Source organism: Ursus americanus, chromosome 29, assembly GCF_024610735.1.
Source record: "Ursus americanus isolate L20-20 chromosome 29, mUrsAme1.1.p, whole genome shotgun sequence".
In the NCBI taxonomy this organism is placed as follows: Eukaryota; Metazoa; Chordata; class Mammalia; order Carnivora; family Ursidae; genus Ursus; species Ursus americanus.
This window is the reverse complement of record NC_142155.1, coordinates 31,330,923-31,352,778: the sequence shown is the minus strand read 5'-3', so window position 1 is coordinate 31,352,778 and position 21,856 is coordinate 31,330,923. Positions and strand designations below refer to the sequence as shown.

General features: G+C 35.5%; 1 protein-coding gene across 4 annotated transcripts in view; it reads right to left on the bottom strand.

The window, feature by feature from the left end:
- Positions 1-21,856, bottom strand: part of SUPT3H (SPT3 homolog, SAGA and STAGA complex component) — a 533,155-nt gene that overhangs the window by 142,467 nt on the left and 368,832 nt on the right. The window lies entirely within an intron of this gene.

Genomic DNA, 21,856 nt, shown 5'->3' with positions numbered 1-21,856 from the left:
GGGAGGACAGCACTAAGTCAAACAAATACCCAATAACATTAAGCCAATTCCAAACGGACTGACATGCTCTAGGAAGAAATCAATGTAGTTGCATTTAATCTCTTCATACGTCAGCGTCAGCACAATAACGACGCAGGGAAGGTGAGTGATATGAAAAGGGGCTTGGCAAATAATTCACTCCAATGGGGGCTAACCACCCTTGCCATTTTTAGTCTATGCACTTTGCATAAATGCTGGCTGGCAGGTTGGGGACATTATTCTTGACCTGTTCTCTTCTTACCTTTTACTGGAATCCTAGAAGTAGCCAATGAAAAGTTACCAATCTCCAACTTCATCAAAGAAAGAAAAGATGGTTGAAAATGACTGGAGTGGAGAGAGCTGAAGTGATCCCAAGAACAATGAACTTGAAAGTTACAGAGTATCTTCAGCACTGGGTATAAATCAGTGCAGGGTGAATTTTAATGAAGAGGCAGGTGATAATATATGAAAAAGACTTTTTCACTTTTTGATGAAAAACTTAAAATTGCAAAAAATGTAAATATTGCAAACTTTTCAAGAGGTCCTACATTTATGCACTGTTTTATTTTGGTGAGGAAGATAACAAACAGCAAATGAGATGCCCTTCAAGATAGATCTGAAAAGGAAAGGACAGGATACATTATAGGCAGAGATACTGTGGCATTCATAAGAAGCTGCACTTTCATAATGCTTGGAGAGAGAAAAAAGAATTCCAGGTACTTTTTTTTCCCTTGGGAAAAGTTAAAGGAAGTTAAAGGACAGGAAGATCACTACCACTGCGGCTTCCAACACCTCCCCCTCAACATGATCCTTTCTGGAGGGAATTAGGTCTGATACAAGAAACCTAACATGTGGGACTTCATCAAGATAAAAAGCTTCTGCACAGCCAAGGAAACAACCAAAAAAACTAAGAGGCGGCCCACGGAATGGGAGAATATATTTGCAAATGATGCTACAGATAAAAGACTGGTATCCAAGATCTACAAAGAGCTTCTCAAACTCAATACGCGAGAAACAAACAAATCATAAAATGGGCAGAAGAAATGAACAGACACTTTTCCAAAGAGGACATACAAATGGCCAACAGACACATGAAAAAATGTTCAAAATCATTAGCCATCAGGGAAATTCAAATCAAAACCACACTAAGATACCACCTTACGCCAGTTAGAATGGCAAAAATTGACAAGGCAGGAAACAGCAATTGCTGGAGAGGATGTGGAGAAAGGGGATCCCTCCTACATTGTTGGTGGGAATGCAGGTTGGTGCAGCCACTCTGGAAAACAGTGTGGAGGTCCCTTAAAAAGTTAAAAATTGAGCTACCCTATGACCCAGCCATTGCACTACTGGGTATTTACCCCAAAGATACAGACGTAGTGAAGAGAAGGGCCATATGCACCCCAATGTTCATAGCAGCATTGTCCACAATAGCTAAATCGTGGAAGGAACTGAGATGCCCTTCAACAGATGACTGGATTAAGAAGCTGTGGTCCATATATACAATGGAATATTACTCAGCTATCAGAAAGAACAAGTTCTCAACATTTGCTGCAACATGGATGGCACTGGAGGAGATAATGCTAAGTGAAATAAGTTAAGCAGAGAAAGACAATTATCATATGATATCTCTCATCTATGGAACATAAGAACTAGGAAGATCGGTAGGGGAAGAAAGGGATAAAAAAAGGGGGGGTAATCAGAAGGGGGAATGAAGCATGAGAGACTATGGACTCAGAAACAAACTGAGGGCTTCAGAGGGGAGGGGGGTGGGGGAATGGAATAAACTGGTGATGGGTAGTAAGGAGGGCACATATTGCATGGTGCACTGGGTGTTATATGCAACTAATGCATCATTGAACTTTGCATCAGAAACCAGGGATGTACTGTATGGTGACTAATATAATATTATAAAAAAACATAAAAAAAAAGAAAAATAGGGGCGCCTGGGTGGCTCAGTCGTTAAGCGTCTGCCTTCAGCTCAGGGCATGATCCCAGAGTCCTGGGATCGAGACCCACATCAGGCTCCTCCGCTGGGAGCCTGCTTCTTCCTCTCCCACTCCCCTTGCTTGTGTTCCCTCTCTTGCTGGCTGTCTCTCTCTCCATCAAATAAATAAATAAAATCTTTAAAAAAAAAAGAAAAATAAAAAAATAAAATAAAAAAAAGAAACCTAACAAGACACACTAATGAACCTGCAAGAGGTACAAACAACTATGCAACTCATATGGAAGCTCAATAGCTCTTTCAAGAATAAGAAATATGCTGAAAGCTATTAGCAAACAGTTTTTAGAGGAGAATAGCTAAGAGACTGTAATGTTCAAAGGCATGTATATGTTCTTTGAAATTAAAAGCACATTTTCAAACGATTGAATTAGATAACACAGATGTGCCAAAGAAAAGAGGAAACTCATACTCGAATAAGGTTAGTTATTTGTAAATCACCACAGCCCAATACTTTTTCATCGTACTAGTCTACACAGAGTCACTTACTAAGTAAAACTAGACATTCTCCAGTACAAGAAAAGTCTTTGGTATTCTGATTGTAAGGAAATAATAGTGAGGCTTCAAAAATGTAAGTAAATTTAGGAGACACATTTTAAACTTCCTTTAAGGAAGTTAATGTCTATTTTCCAACAACAAAGGTAGGGGGTACCTTCGGCCGGCAGGAATAGGAACATACCTTTGCATATTCCTTAAGAGAAGCATATCCTTTGCCATTAACTGAAGAGAGAGAGAGAGAGAGAGAGAAAGAGAGAGAGAGAAAACCCTACCATGTCCCTATGAAAAAGAAATCAGATTTGGTATGCTTGTGACACTTTAAAGAGCATATTATGTGGGAAAACAAAATAAACATTTGACCTGGCAAATGAAAATGGATTTGGAGTTTCAACATATTTGGCAGACAGGTAGAATTAAATTCAAGTCAAGTATGCAGAGAAACTAATATAGTATTTAAATATTTGCTTAAGTAATGCAGTATTTAAAATAACACATTTGAAGACATGTTTTTGTTGAAATGTTTTACAGATTTAGTGAGGATATTTTCTGAGAGAAAAAGCTTGACTGAAGCATATTTTACTTTCTCTCTTTGTCATTCTGCGAACTTCAGTGGGATTTCTATATTTACTCTTTCATGAGCCCTTTTCCTTTAAGTCTCAGATAACTGTATAATATCCCCTGTAGCTTTTAAAAAGAAACTAGATTCAGAGGATGAAAATAAGTTGTGAAGTAAAATACTGATGGGCTCAAGATCAAGCCCAGCGTGTTTGTGGGCGTGCTATGCGTGACGAGGAATGAATGGATGAATGATCAATGGTCTGGTGCAGGGAGCAGCTCAGGCACTGTCTGCCTACTCTTGCTGCCCCCGTCGCTGCAAGGCTAACCCTACAAGCCTCCTTATTAGAGTGGGGCAGCATGGCCCTGCCACACTGCCGGGTCCAGGCTAGGACACCCAACACAAGCTGGGTCAATCAGAGGCCGCTTCCTTGATGCTCGAAATTGGTAATCCAGGGAACTGGGTCTCTCTCTAGGTGATGAAGCTATTTGGGAGCACCTGCTGGCAGCATGTTACCTACCACAGACAGAGAGAGAGAAGAAGAAACTGATTTCATTGGTGTCTGAGTTGTAGTTCCTGAGACCCAGCTATATGTCTGCTCTCGGGTTGCTTACAACATGAGAAATTTGTCTATTTGTAGAGTTCACTATTTTTCTAAACAATATATCAACCAACTCATAAGTTAATATTTTATAAATTTGTCCTCCCGAGTCTCTACATGAACCCATGATCTTTTTTTTTTTTTTTAAAGATTTTATTTATTTATTTGAGAGAGAGAGAGAGAGAGAGCACAAGCAGGGGGTAGAAGGAGAAGCCGACTCCTCGCTGAGCAGGGAGCCTGACATGGTGCTCGGTCTCAGGACCCTGGGATCAGGACCTGAGCCAAAGGCAGACAGACGCTTAACTGACTGAGCCACCCAGGTGCCCCACGAATCCATGATTTGTACCGTCTGTACAATCACAGAAAGAAGAATTGAAGTGTAACTCCCATGACAACTGTGCTTCATCATCCTGAAAAAACTGACCTCTTTCCTATATGTAACCAACACTTCTTTTATTCAGTAGCACACTGAATTATATTGACATCATTAATTCACCACTAGGACACTGCCAGTAGCTTGGACAAACATTACATAAAGGCCTAGACACAATCAACAAGTCCTTCACTCAGGCGGACATATCTGCCTAAATAACCTTAGAAGAAAGCAGGCGGAGATACCAAATTTCTCTTCAATACTAGTTTCTAAAATCAGTAGTTTTCTGTTTCCAGAGGAAGCAAGCTTGATAAAAGAATTTCTAGAGATAAGAAGCAGTTCTGTGGCACTGAAAAATAGTGCCCATGTAAAGGTTCACATTTAAAACTAAATTATAGAATCCTCCAACTCATAAATACATCTTAAAAGTTTGTTTCAAATTAAAAATGTAACTTCTCATAGAAATACTGTCTTAAATGGTGGTCAATTCCCATGTAATCTAAAAAAAGCTCTTTAATCCATACGCATCTGGATTATACTCAGTTTATACAGGGACCTGAAGGGGCATAATTAAGAGAATTTCGTCCCCTTCCCACATGGACCAATACTACGGAAAACTCTGAAAAGATGAAGGTCACGCTTGATACCTTCTCACATTATTTCTGAAATCTCAACTGCCCAGCATCCCTCTCTTGGATTTTCTTCCCCACAAGCATATAATATAGCATATTGCTTAATGTTCTTTACTCTTTAAATTTCCCTAAGGTTCAAAATTACCTTACTCCTTACTGACCCAAATTGTTTAGAGAAAGTCCCTTTCAGCTAATGATGGAGAATGCAAGCAATCTGATTCACACCAATATATAAATAACCGAGTGTCCTTGGCCCTTTGTGTGTTTTCAAAAATTTTGAAAGGAGACACAGTATCTCTTACCGACTATTTTGAAAATTTGTGGATTTAAGAGAACAATGATTCACATTTGAGAAACAAATATGATAAATCCATTATCTTTTCCAATGTGTGGTTCTGCTCAGAAATTACCTGAAATGGCCAAAGAAAAGCAAAAATCAAGCAAAATATCTTTAATCAGCCTTGAAATTAGGGAGGCTGGTAACTATACAATCAAACTCAAGGAATTTCTTCCAGATAAAAATCACTACTTTTCTCCTACTTTCCTTTTCCAGATAGTCCACACACTTTCTAGCACTTACATTTTTTAACTGTGACCCTAGGCAAGGCTTTGAAATCTCTGTACTTCAGGGTCCTTGTCTGCGGAGTGGGGATAATAACAGAATCTACCACATGGGTAGACTGTGATACTAGCTAATACATATGTTAGGGTTTAGAACAGCGTCTGGCAGGTTGTAAGTCCTATACAGGACTCTGCTGTCATTACCGTTATGTTTATTTCTCTGCTATACTAACCATTCTGTCAAGGAAATAGCTGTATTATGAACACCACTCTCTAGCCCCAGGACCAAGTACAGTAGTAGGCACCAAGTGGGTAATCAAAGCATATTTATCAAATGAAAAAATGCTAATTTATTTTTAAGGTTGATAAATTGAGACATACAGGTTTAAGTTTCCTGAGAATTTAAAAATAACCACCAAAAGATTTAAATGTAGGGAGACTCTGAAATTACAAATAAAAGACAATTAAAGAAAATAGGCAGGGAAGCATAAAAGACAGAAAATAAAATAAGATAAAAACATATTTGCTATGTCAATAAGCAATTGAAAGAAATTAAAAAAATCTTAACACTTGGGGCAAAAGTCAAAATCCCACTATATATACTGTTAATAACAGTTACATTCAAACCAACTGGCTCAGAAAGATTGGAAGTAAAGATAGGCAAAGCTATAACAAGCATAGGTATTAATCCAAACAAGAGGACCAGTTTCTACTGATGAAGGGTCCATTAACAATTAAGAAAAATGCTTGAACTTCTCCCTCCTAATATAGGAGAACTGGATTGTATACAGTAAAAATAGCTGGAAATTAAAAGAGATATTTATCACAGCAGTGAAAGACTTACTTTTAATATTCCTTGGGTTTCTATTTAATTTAAGTAGGGAAAAAATGTGGGATGCCCAAAATGACCAACTGGGATGTGAAAGAAATAGCGAAACACCTATTTATATTTATTTTTAATTTAAAAAAATTGAACACATTTTACATGGATTGATACTGCTACCCGCAGTCAGTCCATAGGCCCAAGAATTACGTGTGGTGGTTAAAACATCCTGAAAGAGGGCAGTGCTCGCACATGGACGGGGTAACTGTGGCCCACTCACGAGTCTGTTCAGTGTGGGGATAGTGCAATTTGTTTCACCTTACTTGGTATAGGCAGATGTCTTCATCGTGTTAATTAAAAAAAAAAAAAAAGACCACCAATAGTAGAATCCCCGTAACATTTTGGATTGAGATACAGAATGAACATAAAGATCTTTTATATCACCCAAAGTCTCAAAGGTTAATTCTGGGCAAAGTAAGTAAAAGTGTTAAAGAACTTGAAGACAAATGAATTTTTTTTTTCTGTTTAGAATACAAGTGCTATAAATTTGCTGAACGTTTCTGATGACCACTAGATGCTACCAATAGATATTTAAAGTAAATATATACAACTTACATATCCCTTTAAAGGAAAAAGTTGTAAAACTATAAATGCTTTCATTCGGATGTTACAAATGATGGAACATCTATGATTTACAGATGTTTGGAAACATTTTCATTACTTTGTTTGTTTATATAACATATATTTATTGAGCAGCTACTAACGTTATATGCTATTGTGGGCACTGGAGATACCACAGTGAACAAATCAAAGCTCTTGACCTTCTGGAGCTTATATTCTAGTGGGGGAAGACAAGAAACAAACATATAAACATTTACTTAGCACTAGGGATGTTCTAAAATTGCTGGGCAGCAGTAAGGCCAATTTGAGGCTCTTGCTTATAAACTGGAAGTGAGACTAGTTAGCTTGATTGGGTTTTCCTCTACTCGTGTTCTGCCGCTGGCACTTAGGCATAAGGTAGGTATAAAATAAGCAAAGAATTGGATTTAACCAGCACTGGGGTTTTGCTAGGGCATGTCTAAGTGTGAGTGTGAGCTCCAAGTGTGAATAAATCCCTAGTGCTAAAATAATCTATTAATATATCTAACTAAATCTCAAATTTTTGCTGACTAGGGTTTTGTGATCAAAAAGGGTTTGTAGACTAATGATAAAAAAGGAAGTGAATATTATTAATGATGATATAACAGACACATAAAAATCTCCCTACCTTGTCCATGGATCACTTACAAAAAGTCATCACATATTAAAATACCAAGTAAATTCTAATAAATTCCTAAGACTAAAACAATATATCTAACTAAATGTTAAAATAATATATCTAAATATATCTGACTACTATACAAAAAGCAACTAAAACACCTAAGACGGTCACAAACAAAATATCCAGTCACATGGAATATATATATTTTAAATATTCTCCTATATAAATTAGGCCAAAAAGTGATTCAAAAATGCAAAATTATGTATTAATTAAATTAAAAATTATGTATTAATTAAATAAATACATAATAATACATAATTAATAAATACTAATATTAAAATATTTACAAAATAATATTTAAATAGAAGTAATAGATATTTTTAAACTCCATGGGCTATATCAAAAGCTATGCTAAGAAATGTTACAAATGTAATATTTCCATTGTTAAACAAAATTTTGCTAATAAAAACAGCAATGAACATCTTTGAGTTCTTAAAAAAGTCTTTGTTCAATTATTTCCTTAGGATAGTACCTGGAAATGCAATTTTGGGATCAAAGGACATAAAGATTTGTTTTTTCTTTTCACGTGTTTGACAGATAGTGCCACAGTTTTTTCTCCGCAAAGTTGTATCAACTTATGTTCCCACTAATATAGGAGATAGTCAATTTCTCCACAACCAAGTAAACACTGAATAATTCTTGGTACAATTTAAACAAAATACATTTTTGAGCTGAAATGAAATGTGATCCCCCCCCAAGCTTTGGTTTGGTTTTTTTCTTGGGGTCGGGGGGCAGTGGAAGTAGGGGGACGTTGGGAGATGAGATTCGATGTTATTAAATGTAGTACAAATGATTTATGAATTTTCTCATAGCTGTCTCTTGCCCCAGAGAATCCACAGTTCTTTGGATAACTCCCCAATATATCCAGCTGGCCTACAGTCATCATATTTGAAAGTACCCAAGTCCCACACAAATGGATGGAATGATTTAAAAGAATACCAAGAGAATTTTTTGCAAGAATTTATGAGTTTGAGATGACTGATATCCCAAAGAAATAATATCCAGGCAACCAAGATCACTCTTTGGTTACAATAAATTAAAAAACCTTCACCAGGAGTTTCTATGATTCACAGGAAAAGTTTAAGCAATATTTAATTATACAAATAATGTACTATGTTTTCTACTTCAAAACCAAATAGTGGGTTATCAATAAGAACTGCTTAAGACAATGAGAAAAAAATCCCCCAAATTTCACTTGAAGCATTTTTGTTTTAACGGAGAGTGATAACTGCCTTATTAGGCTATTTTATTTTATTCTATTCATTGTAATGGACTCACTGTAGGGCTACAAGGAACGAGTCTTCCAAGACTCAAATATCCTCCCCACTAAACCCAGATGGACAACAGAAACTTCACACAGAGCTACTCCCTAGGAAAAAAGATTGCAAGTTTTCCCTCTTTTTTTTTTCCCTTTTCTGTCATCTCTTTCTCTCTTTCTTCTTCCTGCCCTCCCCACCTCTCCCTCTCCCTTTCAGTCTCTCCTTCACTGGGATAATTTCCACAGATAGAGTAAAGGAATGCAGTCATGTTTTTTGGAGATATTTGTGAATGTACTGAATTTTGATAAATGGAGTCTAATTTTAAATTATTTAAAAGCTCTGCTAGAGCAACACAGCTGATGAATGATTGAGCTCTACATCTGAAACGAACGATGTACTATATGTTGGCTAATTGAATTAAAATAAAAAAAGAAGTTAGTTAAGAAAAAAATAAGTTCACTAGACCAGTAGTCTAAGTATTTGTATACAAATGTCGAATAAAAATTATACAAAACTTAAAAAAAAAGGTGTGCTAGAGCTTTTATATAATAAGGTACCTTTTCAAAATAAAAACAGTGACTTCAGCGATTTTAGATTTTTCCGTAGTGTGCTTTCCCAAAGGTGGTCACTTCTGTTCTTACAGCTTTTCCATATTTGAGAGCAGATGAACGGACCCATTATCAACGACTGTCTTCTATTTGAGGGCAGACTAAGTACAAAAACCAAATGTCCTTCCTCCAAGGACTTTTAAAAGTAAGATTTAATAAACACTTTAAAAGAAAAAGATAAAATGTCCAAACTGTTAATGTTACTTATTTTAAAAATTAAACATCATGCTTAAAACAGTTTCCTACCTGGCTATATTAATGGTGGGGGTATGGCTAAACACTGTCTTCTGTACCTGAGTACAGGAGCCAGAGTAGTGACGGTAAAACTTAATGAATTATTAAATAAAAAACCCCACAGTTTATCAATATAGTACACGAGGCAGATAAATTCAAAAGTAGCTTTTGTGAATCTGGTGATTTGTTGGTAAATTGTTCCTTAGTGTTAGAAGGACTGAGTGAAGTAATACCTTCCAACTGTACGAAGTACAATGAATGGAGAGGAAAACTTTTCATGCCACAGAAAATTCAACAGTAACTTAAGGCACCTGCAAATCCAAACGATTTTCTAACTATACATCAGCCAATAACTAAAAGATTTCCAGAAGAGGTATTTAATGGATCAGAGAAGTGAGTAATGTTATTATTTGAAGATGCTAAATGATAAAATCTTATAATAGCAAATATATGAAAAAAGGCATTTATTTATTTATTTATTGCCAAATGCGAATTGGCCAACTAGGTCACAGATGGTACTGGTCCTTCTTGATGGAAGCTATAATTGATGCTCAGTGGCAGTTTGTAGACACATTTGGGACACAGTACAAGTCAAAGCTGAAGCAGCAGGGTTAGAAGAACTTCTACAGCTAAAACTGGAAAAGCCACTTTTATCATAATTTGTACAGGAAGTTATTTGAGCAATGAAAACTATTAGCAACTGAAAAGTACCTGAAAAAGATCTGTTGGAGAACTCCTGATATGAAAAGTTCATACAGGTACATAACTAATTGCAATATCTTTTTTGCAATCCTATGTGAGTCAGGAGAAATGACTGGTTTTATATACCCAGAAACTGCATTTTTTAAATAAAACAGAAGAAAATGTTCAGATCATCCAAAGGAGAGATTAATAATATTCATATGTATTGGCTAGAAGATCACACGTTTACTGATTACTGGGACAAATATTTACTGAAAGTTTATAATGTACAAAGCACTGTGCTAGGTACAAAGGATCTGAAAGTAAAATAAGTCCAGGCTCTCAAGGACCTTATTTAGTAAGTTAAACTAAGGAAACACAATGAGCTATAATCTATCACATACTAAAATACCTGAACTTAGATGTTGCCAGATGGAGAAGGCTCAGCAAAGGGAAGAAAAGTGAACACCTGTTTAGGGAACTAAAGTTCAAGAGTTCCTTAAGCAGCGTGTGTGTGTGTGTGTGTGTTATGTGTGTGTACATGCATGTTCTGGGAGGAAATACTGGAAAAGAGGAGGATTGGGAATGGTAAGAGATGAAGATGAAAAGGCTATTTGAGGCCAGATTAAAAAAATGTATTCATATCATGCTAAGAAGTTAAGACTCCTCTGGGGAAAATGGGAGAGTCAAAGAAAGCAGAAGGCTGGCAAGATCTGATCTGCCTTGTGGACCAGCCCTTTATGAAAAGGAATAGTTCTCAACAGACATCCGAACACCATAGATTACACTGATCACTGAACAGCTACGGTTTTGTCCAGAACTCTTATGTCTAAATGAGGAACACAATATCTAGGAATAAGTGTAATTGCATTAAACAGCCCGACTGGTATGATGTCATGAAGTGGCAGCAACAGTAAGAACTGAACTGAAGACAGCTCCTCAGCATGGATGCAAAAAAGGAACAGAGGGAAATCATCTATACCAAACAAGCAATGATCTGTTAATTGCACTAAATAAACTACAGCATTAAAAAGACAAAAATCTTGCCACAGAATACATTTATTTTCATATTTAGAATTACTAACTTGTTGAGATTAAACCAATGCAGATAAATAAAAGCCAGACTATGTAACAACAATCTGCCCACCTACTGTGGGGAATGTGAGTGAAGGAGAAAGAATAGGGAAATATAATCCACAAAATATTCAGGGCAAAAATATTTTGGTTATTACAACAACCACAATTTGAGAACTATAAACATTAAATGTAAATTAGTGGTAAGTCTTGTGGTGTTCTTAAATTCGATGATATTTTAAAACTCTTCTCTGCCAAGGTGTTTTATAAACAAGTTGGTAGACTGATCTCTAAGAAAACCCGTGTAATGTATCTTTTAAAAGAGAAGGATATCATTTTAAAAAGAACAAACTGAAATTATTTGAGAAAGAAAATATTGATTGATTCCATAAAAACCTAATTGAACAGTATAATCAGATGTGTTAGTCAAATATCCATTTATGCAAAACTAAACACAGCAGCCCAGCAAGGCCTGCACACATGCGTTACCACTGCTAGAAACAAATGTTTAGTTTGCAGGGCTGGTGTGTATCTTTACCCTCAAAAATGGTTCTCTGTTTTACTAAAATCGAAACTCCTTGATGTGGGGAAGGTGGAAGTGAATGGCAATCATTGTTCCTATATTTTACTACCAAGTTCTGATTTAAAATATTCTTTCCCCGTAACAAAAGATACTTGTGGACATCAAATCTGAAATCTTGGTTTGGATTCGGGAAAGCATGATTACTATGAGGATTGTTTCAATGCTGAACCTGTGTACTTAGCTCCCCAGTAGTCTAGGGAAAGGTCAGTGAGAAGAAATCTTTTAAATTTCACCCAGAGACTAATAGTTAAAAAATTCTAAATAGGTCTGACAAAATGGGAAGGATACTAAAATTTTTACCGTAAAGACGGTAGTCATTTGGCTAATCTTGCTCTAAATTTTTTCTACAGCAAAGCATAAGCCAAGAGATGAAACATCTTGTAATAATAAGAGAACAATTAAAATAACAACAAAACCCAACTACTTCTTGTTTCACACCGGATGCATGGAGTGCTCTCATCAAAGCAGGACTGCCTCTACCCTCCGTTAGAGCCCCTACTTCACACCTGGTTAAGGAAAGCCTAGAAGCATCCCTTAAGAATCATCAGTCAAATGTGCTGTATTAAGCCACAGAACAATAAGGACCTGGGTAAGTTAGGGAATGTTCTACTTTTATAAGTTCTAAAACTTTTCATGTCATTAATTGAAAAATCTCTTCTCAAGAAGACGCCTTTCTCGGGTTTAGACAAGCTTTTAGGGCAATGAATATACAGACCTTTACCATTACATAATCAGAAGACAGTTCTAGCTGTGGCTACAAAACTATTTGATAGAGCCTATAAAGACACGAATGGAAATCAGTTTCAGAGCGATGCATTATACCTACCTCTGGGTTCTCCTAAAGTCATGTAATACTCCCTGTTCTGCAGTTTCTAGGCCAGAAAAACATATACTAAATTACATTAATTCTGCTCCATGTAGCTGGAATTACCAAAGGTTGTTTTTGGAGATATTTCTATTAATATTTCCTGAAGAATGATTTCATAGAGTATTTTTCAATTATGTGATCAAAAATTACCTTCAAAAGAATAAACATACTAATGTGTTCTCCTGATGAGTCTCTGTCAGAGCCGAACCCTGACATACTATAGTTTCATGTTTTAAAATGTACCCTAGTTCTGTTCTATTTCGTGCCCTCTTCAGCAAACCACACTGATGCTAATTCTATGGCCCTGTCTGAGGTGAGCCATAACAGTTTCTTAAAGAAGTAACGTGCTTTACCTCCGAAGAAACTCAATTTCAAATAAAATACAAGCAAAACAAAATACATGGCTCCATCACACAACCAGTAATCCACCAAGAAGGCTCAAAATTCAAGACCAAATAACAGAATGATAATAACAACCATTTATTCAGCCTGTATTCCCCTTAACAGGGTACACAGTTATGTCTTGATTTGCCACTTATTACTATAGGACTGTGAAGGCAGAAGCCCTATTTTGTCTTTTTTACAGTCATGACGTCAGAAAGTAGGTAGTAGGCGACTTATAAGAGAGACTCAATGAATAAATGTCAAATGAATTCAAGAGCGGGAGGAAGGAATGGATATTTCCTTGAATCCAAAGAAAATGATTTCTACTCATTCTACCTGCTGTGTCTTAGGGAAACCTCCTAGAGATCTGAGCAGACTCAAGGCTGTAATGCATCACTCGATCAATCTTGCTGTCATAATGTATTATACTCTACAATGATGGACCTTCGAGGCTGCCTCTCCAGGACTCATTCTTTCTTCCTAAAGCTCCAGGGAACCATGCCTTTGTGAGGGGCTGAATGCACCTTCAGCTTTAGGGATGGAGCCCATGACTCAGGCTAAGCCAATAAGAACACGTCATCCTACTAGCTACTGGGGGTGCTAGGGGTTTCAGAAGATCTTGTGACATAAGCATTTTCAGAGTCAATCTTGGACAAAGGCCTTCTCTCTTAATCATGACCTGGAGAACTGGTACTCCTGTGAGGTCAGTTAGCCCAAAGATTAGGCCAACAAAAACAGAAAAGGGCAGGAAAGAGAGAATTATAGGGAGAAGAGCTACAAATCCAGTGACATATTATGAACCTCAGTATCAAACCTTGCTTAAAGCCAAATCTACCTCTGGTTGTACAGGTGAACCATTTCCCTAACTGTTTAATTCATTTGAAGTGGCTTTTTGTTCATCGCAATCATGTGAAAATGTTAAATGTTTTAAACTTCTTAGATCATTAGTATAGCTTTGAATATAGTCTGTGTGACACTGTATGGTTATATTCTCCTGTTCCTCAATTATATAATATGAACTGATTTAATTTGCTCACTTTATATCCTGGTAGCACCATGTATAGACTAAATAACTGATGGAGGAAAAATCATGAAAAGGTAAACTGTAGAAGCTCAATTGGAGATTCAAAGAAACAACATAAATGATAAATATGTAAAATCAAAACAGCATACATTTACACACTCAACTCACTTACAATCTCATCACCTGGTGACAGCCACTGTTAGTTAGCACGTGGGTATCTATCCTTCCAGTCTTAATTTCTGTGTGCGAGGGAATATACACATTCCCTTATCATTGGGTAATAGCGTTCGCTTGTCCCACCTCGGCTATTATAAATAGTGGATGAACAGCCTTGTGTATAAGAATGTGCATGTGATTGGGGCACCTGGGTGGCGCAGTCGTTAAGCGTCTGCCTTCAGCTCAGGACGTGATCCCAGTTTTGGGATCGAGCCCCACATCAGGCTCCTCTGCTATGAGCCTGCTTCTTCCTCTCCCGCTCCCCCTGCTTGTGTTCCCTCTCTCGCTGGCTGTCTCTATCTCTGTCAAATGAATAAATAAAATCTTAAAAAAAAAAAAAGAATGTGCATATGATCAAAATTTCTGATTATATCTTAAAGAGAAATTACCAAACGTGGGTTTACTGGGTTGAAGTAGATGAATGCTTCTAATTGATATTTTTAAATAGTTTCTGATTTCTATCAAACTTCATTTCCACCAACAGTTAATGTGTACCCAATTCCACCTTACTCTTGACCATTTTATAAGTGAAAATGGCATTGGTTCATTACACATAAGTAGATACTTTGCATGTTTATTAGTTACTTTTATTTCTCTTCCTGTGATTTGTCTATTATCCTTTGCCAATTTTTCTACTGTAATGTTTTCTTACTGACTAGAAGATCTATATAAATAAATGATATTAATATTTTATCACATTTTTATATTAGCTTGCCTTTCAATTTTGTCTTTCTTTTTCTGACATATACAAGTTATATAATTTTTATGTCATCCAATTTAACAGTAATTCTTTTGTGGCCATTTCCTGAGCTTCCTTTTCAGAAGACTTTAATAATTTTATTCCCACTACTGAAAAATTCGTAATATATATTTGCATGCAAAAGCCTCTGAAAGGTTCTAAAAAATACCTTCAATTTCTTAATTTAGAATTTCACAAATTTATTTTAAAATAGACCACTGCCCATCCCCACCCCCAACAGTGCACCTGTTAACATCTTGAGGAGTAGTTCTTTATTTTTTAATTTATTTTTTAAAATATTTTTTATTTAAATTCAACTAATTGGAATACTACATCAATATGAGACTAACATAACGTAATAAAACAATAAAATAAATTTAAAAATATAAATTCAATTAATTAACATATAATGTATTATTGGCTTCAGAGGAGTAGTTCTTTAAAAGCCTGCTTAGAAAATAAAACCCTGGAAAGTCCTTCTACATCCTCAAATTGATAGTCACCTGTGTTTATTTCTGTTTTTTTTTTTTCTTTAAATGGCTTTACTTTTCATACCTAGTGTTTTAATCCATCTGAATTTATTCTGATTCAAGTATAAGGTTAGGAACTATCTGTATTTTTTTTCTTTCCAAATGTTATCCAACTGTTCGGCATCTTTCTCCCATTGATTTCTAAAGCTACGTTTATTGAGACTACATTGTTCTCTATACTTATGTCATGTACAGCATTCTCTTTGTTGGTATGCTTACTGGGTACTGTTTTGATGACAGTAGTTTTATGAAATGTTATGTCTGGTAGGATAAACTGAACTCTGCCCTCTGCTCTTCTTTAATGAAAATTTCTTTGCTTATCTTTTTTATCACTTAAAATAACCTCTAATATCATTTGAGAGTTTTTAAAAAATTCTGCTGAGATTTTTGTTAAAGTTACATTAAGCTAATAAATTAATTTGGGAACTGATACATTTATAATAATCCATCTTTGTATCCAGGAACATAGTATTTCTTCACTTACACACTCCTCATATTTCAGTACATTATTAAATATTACTTTCATATTTCTCACATTTCTTGTTAATATGAAGTTCCCCTCCAAATAGACTCTATGCTATTATTTTCACTGAGACTTTCTCCTTATTTTTATTAACTCTTACTGAAATGTGGGGGAAACTACTGATTTTTAAAGTATCTATATGATTTAATGCAGACTTTAATCGGTTCTAATAGTTTTTAGATTGATTATCAAGGATTACCTAATAAAAATTATATTATCTTTCCATAATGATAATTTTTGTCTCTTACCAATAGCTATGCCTTTTATTGCACTGGCTAATGCTTACTGAACTCTGGCAAATAAAAATGATAATATGGGCATTCCAGAATTTAATGGAACTCTGTTAATATTTTTCAAACTATAATGATGTCTGTTCAATGGAGTAAGATATTCTTTACATTGATATGGAGGTACTTTCTATTTCTAGTTCATTGAGAATTTTCTAAAAAGGATAGGAAGTGAATTTTGTCTAATGTCTTATCATCTCCTAACCTATATGGGTGTTTTCCTCTGACCTAGTTATTGGGTACATAAAACTAGTATATATTCTAATATTAAGCATGCTTGAATTCATGAAAAAAAATCTTATTCGGTCATGACACATTTCTTATTATATATACTGCCAAATTAAAATTGCTAATATTTTGAGATTCCTGCATCCATATTCATAAATGAGATTACATTATGATACTTTGTGAAATTTAATGAGTTTTCCTTATTTTCTTTACTCTGAGATAGCTTATATAGCTTGGTAATGAACTGTTTTATGGATGTTTAAAAGAGCTTTTCCATAAACCGTTTTGGATTCATAGACTTTTGAGGACATAATTTTTTAAAAACATTTAGCATTTCTTCCAAGTTTACTGACTATCCAAGTTTTCTATGACCTCTTGAGTAAAACTAATCGTTTATGTTTTCTTAGGAAGACAGTCATTCCATCAGGCTTTTCAAATATGTTAGTGACACAATTATATGTGAATTGATTTCTCCAGTCTATGGCTTGATCCCCACTCCTGGCTAATTTTAGCAGCTATCATTTCGTTTTGTTTTTCTTATTGAGACTTGTTACAGATTCATTCCACCATTTTGTTCTTATTTTTGCAAACAGTTCCTTAATTTGGTAAATTTAGTTATTTGTTTTCTAACTTCATGCGTTTATTTTTATATTTTCATTTTTCCTATTTTCTCTTTTCGATGTAAAATTTCTTTTTTTTAATAGAGAGAGAGAGGGAGAGAGAATGTGTGCAGGAGTGGTGGGGGAAGGGCAGAGGGAGAAGGAGAGTGAGAATCTTAAGCAGACTCTATGCTCAGAGTGGGGCTCAATCTCAGGACCCTGAGATTATGACCTGAGCTGAAATCAGCAGTTGGACACTTAACTGACTGAGCCACCCAGGCGTCCCTTGATGTAAAATTTCTAATTTTAGCTGAATCTTTTTTTTTTTCATTTTTCCCAATTTAACAAAGACTTAAAAGCTAAAAAGTTGCCTGTGTTTTATATAAAGCTTTGTCTAAATTTTGTAAATTTTACATGGACTATTCTCAGTGCTGTTATTACCCAAATAGTCAACAGCAGTGATTTTTAATTTGTTGTGGGTCCATTAGTTGCTCCTATTAGTTGTTGGTTTCTTCTTTTTTAATTTTCAATCAATTAGGGTTTTGTATGTTTAACTTCTCTTACTACTTTCAGGCTGTCCTTTTTTCGCCCTGGTAGGGTAATGTGTTCTATAAATTTGTACATTTTTGAAATCTGTTGACCGTGAGTGTGTCTATGTATGAGAGACAGAAAGACTCCTGTGACGTTTTGTAATGATTTTCAATGAAAAAAATAATGAAACCCCTTCTTTATTGATGATATACAGATCCATTATGTAAAATCAAAGAAGTTCTTCTTACTGGGGAAAGTGTGGGGGGAGGAGGGAGGCTAGAGACCCACCAAAGTTCTCCTCACCTTCCCTAAACAGCACCCTGGAATCCTTGGAGTTACCTGGATAAGATTTGAAAACTGCTGCTCATTGATAAAATGTTTTATATGCATCTATAGATAACTTAAATTTTTATTATTAAAAAATTTTCCCCCAAGTCAATCTGTTAAGTACTGAGAACAGTGTTTCAGTCTCAACAAATGCATTTCTCTGACCTCTCCCCGAATTACTGGAAGCTTTTACTTTGTATATTTCAATTCTCTGGAATTTGATGATTAACATTTTGTATTTACTCTTTTCACCACAGGCAGCATCATTTAGTAACATGAAATTACTGACATTGTTCCCTTTTAAAGCTTTCCCCCTCGAACCTTCTTTTCTCTGAACTAATAACTGCTACTATTAGCATCTGAGTTTGTCTGATACACCTTTGATTGTTCTTTTACATTTAAAAAAAATCTACTAAAACTATATTTCTATTCTTCTAGAATACGCATGGAGGCATAATAGTATGTATGTAAATGTATATGCATCTCTGTATATATCAGGTATGCATGTATGTACGTAAACTATATCATTCCAGTATATAAATTCTGTATTTCTTAATCTCATGTACACTTAAATTTTACACTTTTTTCTGGGTTTCATTTTTAAGCTCAATGTTTTTAATTTTTTTCATATTTGTAAACATTTATCTTACTAGAATTAGCCTTTTTTCTTTTATGAGGAATCTTATCTAAGATATTTTTGAATTCTTAGTCTTATAGGCATTTTATTTTACTTTCTATTATAATTAAAAATAATAATAATAATAGATAGAGAAGGGGAATGGCAGAAAGAACAGACTTCAAAACCAGAAGATGGAGAATGTCCATCTATAGCAATCCACCGCTCTGGCTTCTTCAGTGAGTTTGCCAGTACACTTAGCTCCACAAATGATGACACTGGGTCTCAGCCTCCCCAGGGATCACAACCTCATTATACTTGGGGCATAACAGAGTGGTGAACCTGATTTCGCTGATCATTCAGCTTTTATGAGAAACTCTGTGTTTTAAAATCCATAGCCAATCACTTTAGGTTAAATTCAGATGGCCACCTGGAATGTCATTCAATTTTAAGCCAATTAAAAACGTTTTTAAGTGATCTTAAATTCTGTGTATTCTACTCTGCTTATTTCTCGATCCCAGTATCAGGGCTTTGAGGTTTTAGCACCCTATTTTATTTAAAGGCTGGTCTCTCTGGTGGGCTCTAATCTTTGCTTTCTTGCTTACTTTGATCAATTTGAGGATTAGTCAGAAGGCAGAGTTCACCCAACTTTTTAAGCATTCACTGTTTACATCCCCTTCACAAACCTAGTAGTTTATTAGAGCAGATATTTAACTTGATTGATGATAAACTTGAGCTTCCCAGGTTCCTTCACGGTGACCAGCTGGGTCTTAGGCAAGGCTCTTCTGTGAAGGAGCACAGTCCTCTGTTAAGAAAACTCAAAGCTGGGGCACCTGAATGGCTCAGTCGGTTAAGTGTCTGACTTTGCCTCGGTCATGACCTCGGGGTCCTAGGATTGAGTCTCACTGTGGACTCTGCACTCAGTGAGGAGTATGCTTCTCCCTCTCCGTCTGCTTCTGCCCCTGCTCATGCTTTCTCTCTCTCTCAAGTAAATAAATCTTTAAAAACAAACAAAAAAATAAAACAAAACTATTTTTTGTGACCACCCTCTTGGCCTTTGGTTGACATAGCCACATTTAATTGATTAATGCTCAAAAAATTAGAATGTAAGAGTCAATATCAACAGTAAAACACATCTGTGTCATTCTGGGGTGGGGGTTAAGTGGAGGAACTGAGAGGAGTTGTGAACATTCAAATGTATTATTATGCTTACCAAATCCCTGCTTCTCTTTCCTAGCCCCTAGAAAGCAATTCTGAACATTATTTAATCCTTATTTGATAATTTGTAAGGATCTTCAGAGACAATGGATCATAGATCTCTACTATACATATACCCAAGTGTTAAAAATTTGGTGGTGGATGAAAACTAAAATAGGGTAAGAGTTAGTTAACTGTCATGATGAAGGACAAGCAAGTAGAAATGGAGGTGAAAATCCAGATTTTTTATATTTCAGGTCATATAGTCTTTAATAGTGATGAAATAAATTATGAGTGAAACACAAAGCCAGGCACATATAGAAATTACCTAAAACAAAAGGGAAGAACTCGTTTTTTGGTAGGCTTGCTCAATATTTTGAGAAAAAGCTAGGATCCCAAGTGGGCTTTTATGTCTATAAATTCTTTTTCCTAAATTACATTTAAATTAAAAAAAAGAGAGAAAGGAAAACAGTAATAAGTTTTGTTGGTAGGTCTATACCATTTTCATACATTCTTGGGAAGAAGGTAGCAAACAAAATTTCTGCAGCAGTAAGTGATGCTTAGAGAAAAATGAAATCACGGAGTGATGCCAGGGCTGATGCCTCCCTGCACTTGAAAAGCAGAGATCGCAGTCTGTGAGTCCAAAGTGCTTTCATACGGACTGCTGTAGTTGTGGTTTACGCTTGCAACTATAACCTGTCAAATTAGAACCAGGCAAGGCCATTGCTCTTAACGGTTCCACGTTCTACTGTCTCCAGTTATAAATCCAGCACTTTTTATTCAGTTAAACTCTGTTATTTGGATGAGTAGAATCTCAAAACTGCTCTTTGTTATCTTGGTTAGAGAAGCTTTTAGTTATGATATAAAGCTTAAGGAGCTGCCAATCTTTTTTTTATTGCACAGATGAAGCTGAATTGCGCTGTAACCATTTTCACCAACTAGTGATACGTTATTATGCTGGTTACCACTATGTAATCTATACCTACAGGGAAGACGTATAGAAACTGCGTCAGTTCCCACACTTTTCCTCTCCTGCCTTTCCGGATACTTTATTGACTTGAACTTGTACCTTACTGACTCATCGTTTTCCAAGCCTACAGTAGCCTGCTATTACGAGCTTAGTATTACAACATGCTCCATTTCTTCTCTTCTCCTTGATTGTGGAATGCCCTTCCAGGCAGTGGGCTTGGTGACAGAGATTTTCCCACCAAACTGAAAAGATACTTGTTCCACTTTATTAATGTTTCACGTAGAGTCCTTCCTTAGTGAATCTTTCTTAATGCCCATTAGTGTAATATAAAAATGTTTTTTTTTAAAAAGCATAAACAATATTTGCTCTCTGTATAATGCATCATAAGTGAAACCATGCCACTAAACAATCATATCCTGTTTAGGCCATAATGACATCAGAAATATATGTTTATCATCTGCTTTGGACAACTTAGCATGATTTTGGCCCACGGCAAAGTTGAACTAAAACCATTTGCAGTTGCCCCAAACCAAGATAACCACACATTTTTAAGGTAATTGATACCTAAAGAGAACATTGCCTTTAGATCACAGTTCATGATCTAAGCATACTAATTCTTTAAAGAAGGTTGTTAAAGTTTATAAAGCATGTATGTCTACTGGACTTCCTCCAGAATTTAACATGAAATAATTATATTTTTAGCATGCATAGAGATTATTAGCATGGTCTTTTGGAGTTCTGAAATTACCTCTCTTGCCCAATTTAAAGAGAAGGGGAAAATGGAGATTTTTTTCTTTTCTTTTTTTTTTTTTGTTTACATGTAAAAGTATAATAATAAGGGCGATAAGAATAATGCTTTATATTTTGGAAGGCACTTAAATAAAATCATTCATTTTTATTTTTGAATAAGTATTTAAGGAACCAATAATTTTATGAATAGATAGCTTAGGCAAATAGAAGGCACACAATTTTCATATGTATTGTGAAAACGTATCC